The 4,340-nt window shown below is 40.0% G+C and overlaps 1 pseudogene; it reads right to left on the bottom strand.

Annotated features, from left to right (window-relative positions):
- Nucleotides 1–851: 851 nt before the first annotated feature.
- Nucleotides 852–3,982, bottom strand: LOC130458330 (dicarboxylate carrier SLC25A8-like; annotated as a pseudogene).
- Nucleotides 3,983–4,340: the final 358 nt, after the last annotated feature.

Raw genomic sequence — 4,340 nt, 5'->3', positions numbered from 1 at the left:
TTGTAGCATTTTCTCCTTGACTTGTGAGTTGAGAACTACTCTTATTCAAGCCATTATAATTTATAATCCAGACTAACCTTCTAATTGGTTTCCCTGCTTCAATTCTTTCTCCATTCCCATACAGTGATGGTGAACTTAAGGCACAGGTGCCAAAGATGGCACACAGAGTGCTTGTTGTGGTCATGTGGATGCCCCCCCCCCAACCTGAAAGTTTATTACTAGAAAGGCAGAGGAACTAAAGTAGAGCTTCTCCCTTCCTTTCTCCACTGTGCCTGATGACATTTTTTTACTTCTCTTGTCCCTCTGCCTGGCAGCCCAATGGAAGTGTTTTCTCCATCCCCTGTGTGGGGTAAAGGGGAACAAGGCATGTCCATCATTTGGTGGGAGGCTGAAGCATGGTACATGATCTCTGGTGGTGAGGTGGGGTTGGGGCCCAGCATTCCATCTCTAAAAGGTTCTCCATCACTGCCATATAGCCTTCACAAAGCAGTCAGTGACCTCCCTAAATTTACGGATTATTTTTTGAGAGGAGGTGTTCTGGTCTAGCTTTATTGGACATAAGGTGCTTGTGAACTGGGTGAAGCTGCAATGGCAAAGGAAGGGGACTAGAGAAGGAATTAAATGGGACCGATTCTTTTTTTTTTTTTAATTTAAAAACCCGTACCTTCCATCTTGGAGTCAATACTGTGTATTGGCTCCAAGGCAGAAGAGTGGTAAGGACTAGGCAAAGGGGGTTAAGTGACTTGCCCAGGGACACACAGTTAGGAAGTGGATGAGGCCAGATTTGTACCTAGGACCTCCCATCTCTAGGCCTGACTCTCCATCCACTGAGCTACCCAGCTGCCCCCGGGACCAATTCTTAAGAGGGTAAAGGGTGGATCTGGGGAGGAGAGGAAAGAGGAAACAATAGAAAGGGATGAGGTTGGGGGGCCTGGACTCAAAGGGAAGGCAGGGGAATAAGGCAGAAAGCTGGCAGGAGAGGGTTCAGATAGGTGCTTCCTGGGAACCACGAGCTGTCATCAGGGCCTGTTCCAGTTGCTCATAGAGGACAAACATCACTACATTCCAGGAGCCCAAGCAGAGGAAGGAAGGACCCTTTGTAGAAGGCTTGGGGCCCCTCCTTCCAAAGCATGGTGAGAGCACTGTGTCCAGCAGTGGCATAATAGCCCAAGGCCAGAGTTCATGTGTCTCATCTTGACCACATCCATGAGGGAGGTGATGATGGTGGTGCAGAAGCCAGCCCCAAAGGCTGAAGTGAAGTGGCCTTCAGGAGGGCATCTTTGATGAGGTCACCAGCTCAGCATACTTGACAACAGCATTGTGGGCGACATTGGGTGAAGTTCCTTTGCATAGGCTACAAAGCCCCTCTTCTTGGGTGATAGTCTTATAGGCATCCACCATGCCTTGGTATCTCCAGTTTCCACCTGCAGAAGCCTGGGCCTGGAAATGTGCCTTCACCACATCTGTGGGTTGGCCTACACCTACTGCCAATACCCCTGTGGTACAGCCTGCATGTTCAGACCCTTTGGGGTAGAATTGCTTGACAGAGTCATTGAGGCCAAATTGGAGGCAAAACTCATCTGGCACTGCAATCCAGCCACCAGCCCATTGAACAGGCTGCCAGGACCCTTGGTCTTTACCATGGTTAGAATGGTGCCCATGATACCCCAATACTGGGCACTGGTAGAGGAAGTGCAGATGGCCCCCTGACTCTCCCTGAATCTGCAGCCAGACTTTGGCTGTGGGGGAAGGTGATGAGGTCAGCGATGCAGGTGGCAGTACCAGCCCCAAGAAATTTCATGGTGGCTATGTCGGGTGGGGGGGACTTCTGTAGACTTGAATCCAACCATGTTGCAATACTAGCTTTCTGCTACCTTCCAGGAGGTAAAGGAGAAATGAAAAGATGGCCTCAACCAATTAAGCAAGATGAGATAATGGAACTCTGACAGTGTCCTGCCTTGGAGGCTTTTACAATGATGGGACCTTGATCAAGCTTCTGTAAAGGTGTCCTGCTCTTCAAGTTGCTCATGGCAATCATGGTCTACTTCCCTTGATTTTCCATAGAAAATTTTTGGGAAACTGAACACCTAAGAATCATATTATGTACCCCAGACCGTGGAAGAGAACATGAGGAAGAGGTGGAGGCTGAACTGGAGAAGCTCCCACTCCTAATTACAAACACCAAATGGTTCTTTGACCACATCTAGGATCAAATACAAATTTACCTGTTTAGCACTTTGAATCCTTTACAACTGATTAGAACATAATATTCCAATCTTACTGTACTATCTGTCCCTTTAGCTGAATTGGCTTTACTGTCTGTCACGCAAATTGCTCCATCTTCTCTTCTTGTCTTTTGTACAGGGTGTTGGACATGCTTGGAATGGGAATGCCCTCTTGCCTTGGAATCCCAAGTTTTCTTCAAGACTCATCTAAAATGCCTTCTCCTATAGTAGACCTTAATAGTACTTTTCCTTCTAATTCATGGACTAATGTCTTTCTCCCTATGAAATTGTCTTATATTTTGCACATATTTTATATACCTTTATATGCTTCAATGATGCTTACCTTAAAAAATGCAAGTTCTTTGCTGTCAAATATTGTTTCATTGTTTTTTTCTTTTTATCCCTACCGTTATAACAGTGTCTGATACAAAGTAAGTAATTGATGCTTTTTTTGATGAGCATATTGACTTTAGAGATAATCTATTTCACCTCTTTATAAAATGTATGAAGGTACAAACATGTCCTTTCCCATTTTTAAAAAATCTCTTTGGGATTCAGACCTGGTAGTGGTATTGATGGATCAAAAAATATCCATTCTTTCTTGCCATTTAGGAATAATACCAAATTGCCCTCCAGAATGGTCAAATCAATTCACAAATTCACAAGGAATGCATTAGTATCTCAATTTTGCCATATTCTCTCCAACTTTATTATTTTCCTTTACTGTCTTATTGGTCAATCTGATAAGTTTAAAGTGGTACCTCAGAGTTGTTTTAATTTGCATTTATCTAATCAAAAGGAATTTTGAACATTTTTTCATGTGATTATTGATAACTTTGATTTCTTCATCTGAAAATTGCCTATTTATATTCTTTGACCATTTAGCTTTTGGGGAATGACATGGATTCTCATAAATTTGACTTAGTTCCTTATATACTTGAGAAATAAGACCTTTATCAGAGAAATTTGTTATACATTTTTCCCAGTTTATTGCAACCTTTCTAATCTTAGTTGCATTGGTCTTGTTTGTACAAAATCTTTTATATTTAATATAATCAAAATTATTCATTTCATATCTTGTAATGTTCTCTATCTTGTGTTTGGTCATAATTTCTTCCCTTCTCCACAGATCTGCCAAGTAAAGTATTCTATTTTTCCATAATTTACTTATAATGTCACTCTTAATATTTAAATCATATACCCATTTTGAACTTATCTTGGTATAGGTTGTGAGATGTTGATCTAACCCTAATTTTTGCCATAATGTTTTCCAATTTTCCCAGCAAATTTTGCCAAATATAGTTCTTATCTCAAAATCTGGGATCTTTAGCTTTATCAAATACTATATTGCTGAGATCATTTACCCCTAATCTATTCCATGGATCCACACTTCTATTTCATAGCCAGTATTAGATTGTTTTGATGATTACTGCTTTATAATACATTAATAGCTGCTTTTTTGTGGTGGCAAAGAATTGGAAACTAAAGGGTTGTCTCAATTTGGGAATGGCTGAACAAAATGTGGTATATGATAGTGATGAAATATTATTGGGCTATTAGGAATGAACAGGATGATTTTGGAAAGAACTGGAAAGGTCTATGTATTCTAATGCAGAGTGAATTGAGCAGAACCAGGAGAACATCATACATTGTAACTAAAACATTATGGAATGACAAAATATGATAGACTTTGCTACTAATAGCAATATGATGATTCAGAACAATTTTGAGGGACTTATGAAAAGGAATGTTGGAATATAAATGCAATGAATAAATATATAAAAACATAATTTATCACTTGACTTTTTGGGTATATGACTTGGGATTTTGGTTTTATAAGATTATTCACCTATAAAAATGAGTAATATGGAAATGTTTTTATTTGATAGTATATGTATAACCCAGAAAAAATATATCTAAATACTTACTCCTCTTTTTGTGATTTTCTTCTATTTGGTTTTCTTCATATCAATATTAATACTCCTGTCCAATCTCTTTTGTTGCTTCATCATTTCTGTCTGAACCCTAATAAGGCCATGCCAGTCCTCTTTCTTGGGTCATCTTCTTATATTTACCTTTTTTTCTCTTTTTAAGCCCACTAGTTTCCAAATGTTC

Source organism: Monodelphis domestica, chromosome 3 (assembly GCF_027887165.1).
Source record: "Monodelphis domestica isolate mMonDom1 chromosome 3, mMonDom1.pri, whole genome shotgun sequence".
Classification (NCBI taxonomy): domain Eukaryota; kingdom Metazoa; phylum Chordata; class Mammalia; order Didelphimorphia; family Didelphidae; genus Monodelphis; species Monodelphis domestica.
The sequence above is the reverse complement of the archived record's forward strand: the minus strand, read 5'-3'. Positions and strand labels throughout refer to the sequence as shown.